General features: G+C 39.1%; 1 protein-coding gene across 3 annotated transcripts in view; it reads left to right on the top strand.

Annotated features, from left to right (window-relative positions):
- CAMKK1 (calcium/calmodulin dependent protein kinase kinase 1) overlaps positions 1-12319 on the top strand; it is a 311605-nt gene that overhangs the window by 57860 nt on the left and 241426 nt on the right. The gene's annotated exons all lie outside the window — the stretch shown is intronic.

Below are 12319 nucleotides of genomic sequence, written 5' to 3'. Positions count from 1 at the left end.
GGATAGGTGCGGTGAAGCACAGTGCCCCGGGGCGTTTCTAGGGTCCTAATTGACCGGAGGCACCTCCCAGGCTCAAAGAATAACATTGTTGAGGGTCTGGTAGGATACCATGATGACATATTTGGATCATATATAAGATTAATATAATATTTTTAACTGAACAAAAATGTATTGGTCTAAAAACTGCAATATTATATTATGATGACTAAATAAATAACAGATGGATCAAAAAGTAGATAAGTACACTATATGACCAAAAGTATTGGGACTCCTGCCTCTGCATGCAAATGAACTTTAATGGCATCCCAGTCTTAGTACATAGGGTTCAATATTGAGTTGGCCCACTCTTTGCAGCTATAACAGCTTCAACTCTTCTGGGAAGGCTGTCCACAAAGTTTAGGAATGTGTCTATGAGAATGTTTGACCATTCTTCCAGAAGCACATTTGTGAGGTCAGGCACTGTGGACGAGAAGTCCTGGCTCGCAGTCTCCACTCTAATTCATCCCAAAGGGGTTCTATTGGTTTAAAGTCAGGACTTTGTGCAGACCAGTCGAGTTCCTCCACCCCAAACTCGCTCATCCATGTCTTTATTGACCTTGATTTGTGCACTGGTTGGAACAGGAGGGGTCCATCCCCAAACTTTTCCCACAAAGTTGGAAGTTGGAAATTGTCCAAAATGTCTTGGTATGCTGACACCTTAAAGTGATTGTAAAGGTTCCGTTTTTTTTTTTTCTTTTTTAAAAAGCAAACCTGTTATACTTACCTCCGCTGTGCAGTTCGTTATGCACAGAGTGGCCCGATCCGCCTCCTTCTGGGGTCCCTCCGTGGTACTCCTGGCACCTCCATTTCTTGAGTGTCCTGCCGGAGAAGCCCTCTCCGATGGGACACCCAAGCGGGCGCACTCCCATGTCCTCCTGCTGCGTTTGTTGCCACAGACAGCAGGACTTGGCTCCGCCCCCGTTGCCTGTGTCATTGGATTTGATTGACAGCAGTGGGAGCCAATGGCTGTGCTGCTATCAATCTATCCAATCAGGACAGGAGCCCAACCCCTGAAAAACAACCCCAAGCCATAATTCCCCCCCCCCCCACAAATGATTTGGACCAGTTCATAAACATGATGGAATGGATGAGCGAGTCCTGACCTCAAACGGTAAGGATGAATTAGAGTGGAGACTGCGAGCCAGGCCTTCTCAGTCACATCAGTGCCTAACCTCACAAATGATCTTCTGGAAGAATGGTCAAATATTCCCATAGACACACTCCTAAACCTTGTGGACAGCCTTCCCAGAAGAGATGAAGCTGTTCTAGTGGCAAAGGGTGGGCCAATTTAATATTTAACCCTACGGTCTAAGACTGAGATGCCATTAAAGTTCATGTGCTCCTAAAGTTGGGCGTCGCAATACTTTTTTTTAATATAGTGTATATACAATGTCCCAAAATGGCATAACGCAAAGAGTGTATCATCTCTGTCTCTCAAAGGAGACCCGGGGCACTCTGCATGGGGCAAGGGCACTGGGTGCCAAGGACTGGCAGCACTCCTGGCGGTGTTGTTTACATCAATAGGCTCATATTGATCTATCAAAAATTAATATGATCTTTGAAATGTATGGTAGCAAACTGCAGTATTAGGTGTTATCACTTCCTCCATTCTATCCAAAACAAAAATTATTTGACTTGAAATACAATTTAAGTACATCTTATTACAGATGTATTTTTTACTCACTGGTAGGATATGGAATATTTTAATAATAATGATCGCATGACAACAATGCAAGGAAACATGACTTTGCTACATGCAGATTACCAGCACTGCTCTCGTGTGGCCAACTACTTGATACTCCTTTTTGACAGATGTGACTTTGAAGTAGTTAGGTTTTAAGGGAGATGTTTTGGTGCTTTAAGTCGCCAATGTAAAAAAAAAAAAATGCATTTATTTTACCAGTAAAACCAGGATGTCCCATACTGTACATTTTATTCTTCATAACATTAGACAACTTTTTATGAATTGGTTCAATTTTTTTGCTTTGATATATTGCCTTTTCAGTCTACATTATTGGGTATATTTTAGATATATTACCAAATTAAGTATTTTGCAGGTACTGGTTCTTCTTTTTTGTGTGTGTGTGTGTGTGTGTGTGCGCAGCATGATTTACTGCTTTCAATGTATTCACATATTGTACCACATATTGTCTTTTTTGCCATCTTTCCAATGAGTGCAGATGGTCTCAGGAGGACCAGATGGCTTGGGAATAAGGGTATGATTTGCTCATCTGAACACCGACTTTCACAAGCTCACTTAATACTGTCAGTTGAGTACCACGTTCTTATTAGCTGTATGCGTGGAATAGCAAGGCTAGTTCTGGGTTTCGTCATTTGGTTTGACCTTTTAGATCAAAGAAGGGATGGTTTAGAAATATGGGTAGTTCTTCAAGAAAATCATTTCACTCTGGTCCAAAAAAATAACTACGGTCTCTGCTTCACTAAAACGGTTATAATGAACTGTGTGCTATATTAATACAGTTGGCTGCAGGAGGGAAAACCAAGGCTTAAACCATAATTAACCTGCAGCAAAATTCAACTTCTGGTTTGTTAATACAGGATACTTTACATAATATTCTGTAATTAGATATGTGAGGAATAGGCAAGCATCTGAGTGACAAGGTAACCCAGAGTTCTCCTCTAGGCTACCTTAGTTAAAATGTGAAGAAATACTATTTCACTTGCACTTTTACAGCAGAAAGCACTCATGTCAATTTATTTTTAATTTTATTTTAATATGTATAGGTCTCTGTACACATAATGGCTGTGATCGAGCCAAGGTATAATATTTTCATGATGGGCAAGGAAGTAGTCATGCCTTGCAAAACCCATGCGGTGTGATGTGTTTAGGATTAGAAGGGATTAGAAAGGGGCGAACATTGAATAATGCAAGATATTGGAACAGGAGAAATTCCATTGGATACTACAAAAAAGCAACAGAACGTGAAGCTTAAACAAAGAGACCAAACATGTAAATACGTTTTAATGGATTCAAATGGCCACAGAGTTGATCTGAAGCAGTATAAAAATGATACGAAAATCTTGTTTTATTTTTGTTTAAACGCAAGAAACCTGTTGTACTTACCTGCTTTGTGCAGTGGTTTTGCACAGTGCAGCCCAGATCCTTCTCTTCTGGAGTCCCGCTTCGGCACTCCTGGCCCCTCCCTCCTGCCGAGTGCTACCACACCAAGCAGCTTGCTCTGGGGGCACCTTCCAAAAATGTGAGGGGTGTAATCATTTTTGTGAGATACTGTATGTATGTATGTATGTATGTATGTATACAATGCCTTGCAAAAGTATTCAGCCCCCCCTTCCCCTGGCTTTTTCGCTATTTTGTTACATTACAGCCTTTTAGTTCAATGTTTTTTTTAATTATATGTGATGGATCCGAACACAATAGTCTGTTGGTGAAGTAAAATTAGAAAAATATATACATAAAACAATTTTTGGCATATGCGTATGTATTCACCCCCTTTGTTATGAAGCCCATAAAAAGCTCTGGTGCAACCAATTACCTTCAGAAGTCACATAATTAGTGAAATTATGTCCACCTGTGTGCAATCTAAGTGTCACATGATCTGTCATTTCATATACACACAGTTTTGAAAAGCCCCAGAGGCTGCAACACCTAAGCCAATCCAAGGAACTCTCCAAACAAGTTGGTTATAAAAAAAATATCCAAATCTTTGATGATCCCTAGGAGCACCATCCGATCTATCATAACCAAATGGAAAGACAAAGGTATAGAATGGCATGTCTGTGCAGATTTGTTGTGCCACATCCTATAAAATCATCTACAAAAGAAAATCCCTATTGGTGGACTTTGGAGGCACATACAACAGTATAATAGAGGACAAAACTGTATTTTTATTTATACAAAATCTGTATATACATAATTACGAAAATAATGAACACGAAATAATACAAAACAGTTAATTTTCAATTGCAGAGTTGAGCACCCATACACAATAAGGTGAGACCCAACACTCGTCACCTACTCGTCACCTACGCGTCACCTACTCGTCACCTACACCAGGGGTAGGTGTAGAGTATATGAAACATAGTTCTAGTAAAAAACACAAATGACAGGATATTAGGAAAAGAGGCGGACATATGAGTAATGCAGATTAATCAAAGAAATATATTGTTCCAAGTACATTACATAGCAAAATATGCAAATATTGACATGCGATATCTTATGAATTAAAAGCAATTAAGTCAAACAGTCAGGTGATATGGCCTTCCAGTGTGTTGGGCTTCACATATATAACTTGAGTTACATATAATATAACAATATATATATATATATATATATATATATATATATATTATAACCCAAAGTTTTATATTAAATAACCTTACACCCTAACAGACTAGCCTTAAGGCACATACCAACCATAAACTATTTTATATAATATCACATTGTCCTTCTAGAACTAGTGATAAAATAACTAAAACAGCAGAAAGGGAAGGGTGGGAAGGAGCTGCAGTCCTTAGCTCTTCAGACGGATGCTCACCTCTGCCAAAAAAGTCTAGTGGGTATTCTGTTGCTGCAAAACATTGTGTGATGAAATCACCAATGGCAATCTAGAAAAAGAGCGACAGAGCACCCAGGGCATGATTCAATGGAGCCCTTGTTGAGTGCCCCATTGTACTGTCAGCAAAAATACAGTTTTAATAGCATCTGATAACAGCATTAGTTAATCAGCTCTATTACCAACACTAAGCATTTGTCTTTACATACAAACAATAGTAAGCTGATACTTTGGTATCCTCACTGTCCTTGAAGACTCTGAGGCACCATCTTAAAGTGGTTCCAAAGCCTTAAGCTTTTCCACGTTAAAGTAATACTGAAGTATTGTGTGGTTTTTTTTGTTTTTTTATTGTTAAAAATAACAAGCCTATTCTACTTGCCTGCTCTGTGCAGTGGTTTTGTGCAGAGCAGCCTCAATCCTCAATCCTCCTCGGGTCCCTCTTCAGTGTTCCTGCCCCTACTTCCTGCTGAGTGCCCCCACATCAAGCGGCTTTCCAAGGGGGCACATGCCAAAGAGCAGTCACCTGGAACGCTGGCAGGGGACCTCAGAAGAAGAGGATCGGGGCATCTCAGTGTAAATGTTTGTTATTTTAATTAAAAAATAAAAATGAAGCTTTAATTTTTGTTCTAAATTTTAGCTCCTACACGTGTGGTTGACTTTGACTGATTCTTTGGATATTCTAACCTATACCTTGGTTCTTACTCATGCACTTGAAGAAATCTGTCACTGCTCAGTCGATGCGTGTCTAACTGGCTCTTGAATTGTGGATTTTTTTATTTTGTTTTGTTGTGACCCACGTTGTTTCAATTAAAGTTGGGATTTCAAATCTCTTTTTCCAGTGTGCAGCTATCCAGAGTTTTGTCCTGCTTGTTTGCTCAGTGTGTGTGTGTAATGGTCAGCACCTGGGGCTCATCAATAGGAGACAGAGCTTCAGTCCTCGAGGATTACCTTGGAGCGGTGGTTCATCCTTTCTCCCAATTCCAAAAAGTTGGGATGCTGTATAAAATCTACATAAAACAAAATGCAATGATTTCCAAATCTCCTAAACCCACATTTTATTCACAATAGATAATAGAAAACCTATCAAATGACAAAATGTACCATTTTAAGAAAAAAATAAGGTAACTTTGAAGTCGATAGCAGCAACACATTTCAAAAAAGTTGGAACAGGGAAACAAAAAGCTGGCAAAGTACAGCCCCAACTCCCCAAAAAAGTTGGGACAGGGCCATGTTTACAATGTGTAGCATTCCCTCTTTTCACAACACTCTGTAAACATCTGGAAACTAAGGAGACCAGTTGCTGGGTTTTCCCCTTTCTTGCCTGAACATATTCTACTCTAAAACCTGTGTGTGTGTGTGTATATATATATATATATATATATATATATATATATATATATATTTCAGCTTTGATGTGCCTTTTCAGATGTGCAAGCTGCAAGTTCTATACGCACTAATGCACCGCCATACCATCAGAGATGCAGACTTTTGAACGGAGTGCTGATAACCATTTCCCATGCTTGCCAAAAATGTTCTTCCAGCTCTTCCTTGTTAGTGCCACTTACTTTGCCAGCTTTTTGTTGCCCTGTCCCAACTTTTCTGAGACATACTGCCTCAGTCAATTTCAAAATAACCTTATTTTTTTCTTAAAATTGTACATTTTGTTATCTTAAGCATGTGATATTTTCTATTATGAATAAAATATGGGTTAATGAGATTTGAAAATGCTTGCATTCTGGTTTTATGTCGATTTTACACTGTGTTCCAACTTTTTGGAAATTGGGGTTATAGGTTCTCTTTGATACAAAGTGTTTAAGTATAAGGTTTCTTAACCACTTCAATACCTGGCACTTACACCCCCTTCCTGCCCAAGCCAATTTTTGGCTTTCAGTGCTGTCTCATTTTGAATGACAATTGCGCGGTCATGCTACACTGTACCCTAAACACATTTTTTTATTATTTTGTTCCCACAAATAGAGCTTTCTTTTGGTGCTATTTGATCACTGCTGGGGTTTTTATTTTTTGGGCAACAAATAAAAAAGTTTTTCTTTTATTTCTGTTATAAAATTTTGTAAATAAGTAAGTTTTCTCCTTTTAATGATGGGCATTGATGGGTGGCATGGATTGACACTGGGTGGGCATGGATGGGCACTGATGGGTGGCACTGCTGAGCATAACTACTCTGGCAGGCATTCATAATGGGCACTGACTGGCACCATTCATGAGCATTGGCGTATATTGGACACACTGTGGCATCCCTGGTTGCAATGGGGGACATACTTGGCCATCAATGTGTTGGGGGGGCTTCCCTGGTGGTCCTGGCGGTATCCCTGGTGGTCCAGTGTGGGCATCCACTGGGGCTGCGCTGATGAACAATCAGCGCAGATTCCCCCCTGTCAGGAGAGCCGCCGATCGGCTCTCCTCTACTCGCGTCTGTCAGATGCGAGTGAGGAAAAGCCTATAAACGTCTCTTCCTGTTTACCACATGATCAGTCATGTCCAGTCATGGCTGATCATGATGTAAAGAACCTCCTTCAGAGGCTCTTTACCAAGATCGGTGTAGCGGTGTGTCAGATTGTCAGAATGATTGTTAAATGTTTTCTTCCCGTGTGGGGGGGGGGGGGGAGTGTAAAAAAGATGGCTGTCTATTGATCGTGTAAAAGTGAGGAGTGGGTAGAATTGCATATCATGCCACCTTTAAAGGTATTGCAGAAAAAGGGGAATCCACACAGCGGGGAAAAGAGATGAAAGAAAGGCCTGCTACTTGAGCTGAAGTGTAAATTGCAGAAAAGCAATGAGTGGAAAGAGGGAAAGGGGAGAAGTGGACAAGATGGGGAGAGAGGAGAAAAAAGCAGTGGACACAGTTGTAGAAGTAAGGGTACCTTTTTATGAGAATTCTCCTGCGTAAGTGCTATCCATATCTTATTCCCCAAGATCTGTTTTATTATGTGAGAGTTTGCTACACTTTGGTCTCTCCCCCTACTTCTAACAGAGTTGGGAGATTAGGCATATGTGTGTGTAGGGTTCTGTAAGCAGCAGTCCTTGAAGATCCTGGAATTTTGTATACATAATTAACTGCGTTGGAGATACAGCAGCAGAAGGCCAATGGGTCTTTATGGGCTGGAGGAAAGGGGACAGTTTACTATGCCATTTAGGAGTTGATGAGGGGAAGCCAGGCAACTTTAAATTGTATTTTGTTCCCTTGTTGAGTTGTTTGGGTCAGTGGCTAGTTTTTATCCAGGTCAGATTGTAGATTGGTGTTGATGCAAATTTAACAAAACCCAAATATATTCATAAGGATAACTCATCTGTTGCATGCCTGCTTGATACATTTTGAATTAAAAGTTACTTGAGTGGTGACAGTATATCCAATCCAAATCTCATTTAAGTAGTAAAGTGATTGCTCACTGAGTACTGTCATTTAATGTGAAGACTTAAAATATGTTACCCCAACATTTTTTTTTATTCCTGATTTGTCTTTTGTATCATGTCCTTGTATGAAAAATTATACCATTCTCTTTGCTTGCCTGCCTGTCATCCAATGGTGTCATCCAATGGTCAGGCTTCTGCTGACACGTCCCATCGGCACAGCCATTCACTGGGTATATACGTATACTGCTTTTTCTCCACCCTAGCTCTAAGCTCTAAGCCCCCTTTTGCTGCTGAGAACAGTGTGTGTATGTGTGTCTCTGTATATGTATGTATGTATGTATGTACATTGACTAAGGCCCCCCTATTCCAGCTGAAGAAAAACAGCCTCAAAGCATGAAGCTGCCATCATGCTTCACTGTGGGAAGGGTGTTCTTTTGGTGATGTGCAGTGTTGCTTTTGTGCCAAATATATCTTTTGGAATTATGGCCAAAAAGTTCAACCTTGGTTTCATCCGACCCATGCTTTGGGGAATGTGTTTTTGCAAAATTTAGTCGGGCTTGGATGTTTTTCTTTGTAAGAATAGGTTTCCCCTCTTGCCACATCTACCCCATAGCCTAGGCATATGAAGAATACGGGAGATTGTTGTCACATATACCACACAGTCAGTACTTGCCAGGTATTCCTGAAGCTCCTTTGATGTTGCTGTATGCCTCTTCTCGTTTTCATCCATTTTGGAGAGATGTCCAGTTCTTGGTACTGTCACTGTTGTGCCATATTTTCTCCACTTGATGATGACTGTCTTTGCTGTGTTCCATGGTATATCTAATGCCTTGGAAATTCTGTTGTACCCTTCTCCTGACTGATACATTTTAACAATGAGATCCCTCCGATGCTTTGGAAGCTCTCTGTGGAAGTGTACTAAGCTCTCTCATCTTAGTGAAATTTATATAATATTTGTGTTTACAAGTGGAGTTAAAATAACCTCACTTTTAAGGTACTGACTTGAAACAAGTATGCCTTGAAAAGACAGTGTAAAGTCAGGAGTCCTTTTTTTTTTTGCCTACTTATTCTAGATTATTAAAATAATTGTTGAAGTAAGAGGGTCTGCGTGAGCTTCAGAAATCTAGCATTTGTAGAGTGAGATCAGCAATAACAAACTCTGTATCTAAAAATACTTTCTTCAACACAGCCCAGTCCCATTAAAACTAAGACCGATTTGTGACCTCCGAAAACTTAATAGGAAGTGAGGACACATGAAACAGGGAAGTTCTCTTTGTACACAGTCTTGACATTCAGATATCAGCTCCTCAATATAGTCTACAATGAGAAAACCGTAGTAATGCACTCTGGTGTTTTTAGAAAATCATGATGCAAGTTCCTCTTTAACTAGTAAGACTGACATTACCTCAACATAAACCATGTTAGTAATTGTCCTTTCTCAAGAAAGGACAATGGTGTAAGCCATTTATAAAACCTTTGCTCAGGTCCTTGTAATGTCTTGAAACACATTGTTGAAAGCTGTCCATGGCATCAGCATCGGTACATAGAAATTTTAAATGGAGACTACTTTAAAAGTTTACATAAAGTTTACATACCCTGGTGTCAAATGCATGGTGACAGCCTTTGTTCTCTATGGCTCAGTCCCATGTAAGCTCTCTATAATTATCATAGGTGTATGTTAAATGATAGGCACAGAATATCAACCAAAAATCTAGAAAAAACATCTGCTACAAATCTTATAAATTGAGTTCAGTGAGCAAAATAGGTATTTGATCCCCAAGCAAAATATGACTTAGTACTTGGTGGAGAGACCTTGCTGGCAAGCACAGAGGTAAGCTGATTCTTGTAGTCGGTTACCAGGTTTGCACACACCTCAGGAGGGATTTTTCATTCAATCTTCTTTACAGATCTTCTCTAAATCCTTAAGGTTTCTTGGCTGTCACTTGGCAACTCAGAGTTTCAGCTCCCCCCATAAATTTTCTATAGGGTTAAGGTCTGGAGAATGGCTATTGACAGCCATCTCAAAAATAGACTTAATGCTTTTACTATCAAATCACCAATTTCACAGACCAAAAGATGGCAAATAAGAGGAATTCATGGTTAGTATATACATACACTTTGAGACTTTACATTAAATGTAAAAAAAAAAAAAAAAAAGACAGGAATCCATTATAAATATCCTTTTATTAATATTTTATCATATACCTATTGTGTCGCCCGTGCAGGTTGATCTCCCCACAGGAGCTCCTTACTGTTTGGCAGCATATTACCAAATATATTTTTAATTGTCCACGAGACCTAGATGTGATTACACACCTTGTATAATCAAATGCATCAGAATAATACCCTTTTTTCAGACTTTAAAATCATTTTTATTGTTGTTTATTTTTAGATAACTTTCACAGTGAGGCACTTTATAGGCACTATAGCGCTAAAAAAAAGTCTGTAAAGTGCCTCTCCTGTCACTCCAGTGTGAGAGCCCGAGTGCTTTCACACTGGAGCGGTGCGCTTATGGGACATTAAAAAAAGTCCTGCAAGCAGCATCTTTGAGGCGCTTTAGGAGCAGTGTATACACCACTCCCAAAGAGCTCATGCCCATTGAAATCAATGGGCGGTGGCACTTTTCATGCACTTTTAACCCTCTATTTGGCAGCTATTGGGTTTAAAAGCACCCCGATGGTTGACAACTTTTGAAAACTCTGAAGTTGAGGTGGCAAAGAACATAAACACTGCTTGACCTGTAATGTCACTTTTTTGCATCCAAGCGTTAGGCTTGTGTATAATAATAGCAGTTATAATCGGTTTATTTTCTTAATTAAACATAAAGCATAATGTGTTTCATTTCTAACAATTGTCTCTTAAAATTAATGCTGTGAAACTAAACCTAATAGTAAAATAGTAATTATAATGCGATTGCCTTGTTTGCCATGCTTGTACACCTTGTTCTGTTTAGGTTTATTTATAATTTTAGGCATGAACCGCTTAGCTAAAAAAATACAGTTCCCTTGTATTGAAGCACAAACACTCATAACCTTTCATTTAGAATATTTGATCACTGCAATTTGCCTAATTACTTTGAAATAATAATGTAGGCACGGTGTATAAAAGAAAACTACCTAGAAGGTTAGGAAAGCCATTATAGCTAGCTTTTCATTTTCAGGCAGAACAGGGCATGTTTTATGCGAATGATCATAATGTTTTTTGTAGCTCTACATGCAGTTAGATTTTTATAAACGGTGGATTGTTACGAGCATGCAGCAAATTGCTAATGGCTTTTGTACTTCATTTTAGAATATATGTACCTGATTATGTATAGGCAGAACACTTTTTAATAGGACTGTCCACAGGGTTGAAAAACATGCCATTGTAGCCAAACATGCCCCTAAAGCTGTGGATAGCTGTAGAATGACTGGTTGTGCCTGTTGTTTTCAGGCAACAGACATCCAGATGCACTGGCTTGAATGTCGATTTGTGTTTCCAAAAGTAGATTCTTATTCATGTACCTGAACCAGTGATGGAGCATGAGGATAAACTGTTATTTTTTGTTCTTAGTTATGGATTACCAGGTTTTATTATATGGGAGTTCTAAGGAATTGCCAACAAAGCTGTTACGATGGTTCCAGCTGAATTCTAGGATAGATTAAACAGCCATGTTAGGGGTGATTAGATACAGCTGGCACTGCTCTTTGAGATGTGTAGAAATTTTAATGTGGTTTTTATGTGGTTAAAGTATGTGGTTAAAGCATATTTACATTACTGTTTTGGCTAGCGTTCTTCGGTAAATGCAGCATCTTTTTGACATCTGTTTTGAGATTTTTCTCAGCTCATTCAGAATTTATATCAGGCACATATACCTTGACGTGCTTCAGCATTTAAATAGACTTGTATGGGGAAAAAAAATCTCATTGCAAAGTTTTAAATATAAGGTATAATTTAAACATTTTACTAGTAATTGACCTCTGCGGACTCTTCAGTCACCAAAGCTGTCACTTTAAGCACTAGAATTACTGCTACACAGTGGTGGCTTGGCACTCCCAACCTCTAATTATAATATTAGATTGCTATGCTAGTAACAATAAAAATGGAAAAAACCCTGCTGTGAGTTTTGGAGCTGCTATCTCGAGCTCTTATATTGTGCCAACAAACCCTTTTACAGTGCCTTGCAAAAGTATTCACCCCCTTGGCTTTTTACCTATTTTGTTACATTACAGCCTTTAGTTTAATGTTTTTTAATCTGAATTCTATGTGATGGATCAGAATACAATAGTCTAAGTTGTTAAAGTAAAATTAGAATAAAAAAATTATAATTGGCATGTGCATATGTATTCACCCCTTTGTTACGAAGCCCATAAAAAGCTCTGGTGCAACCAATT

The sequence above is a fragment of the Lithobates pipiens genome, unplaced genomic scaffold (assembly GCF_037356315.1).
Source record: "Lithobates pipiens isolate NorthernLeopardFrog02 unplaced genomic scaffold, aLitPip1_a1.2 Scaffold_16, whole genome shotgun sequence".
Classification (NCBI taxonomy): Eukaryota; Metazoa; Chordata; class Amphibia; order Anura; family Ranidae; genus Lithobates; species Lithobates pipiens.
Note: the sequence above shows the minus strand (reverse complement) of the source record. Positions and strands in the feature narration are given on the sequence as shown.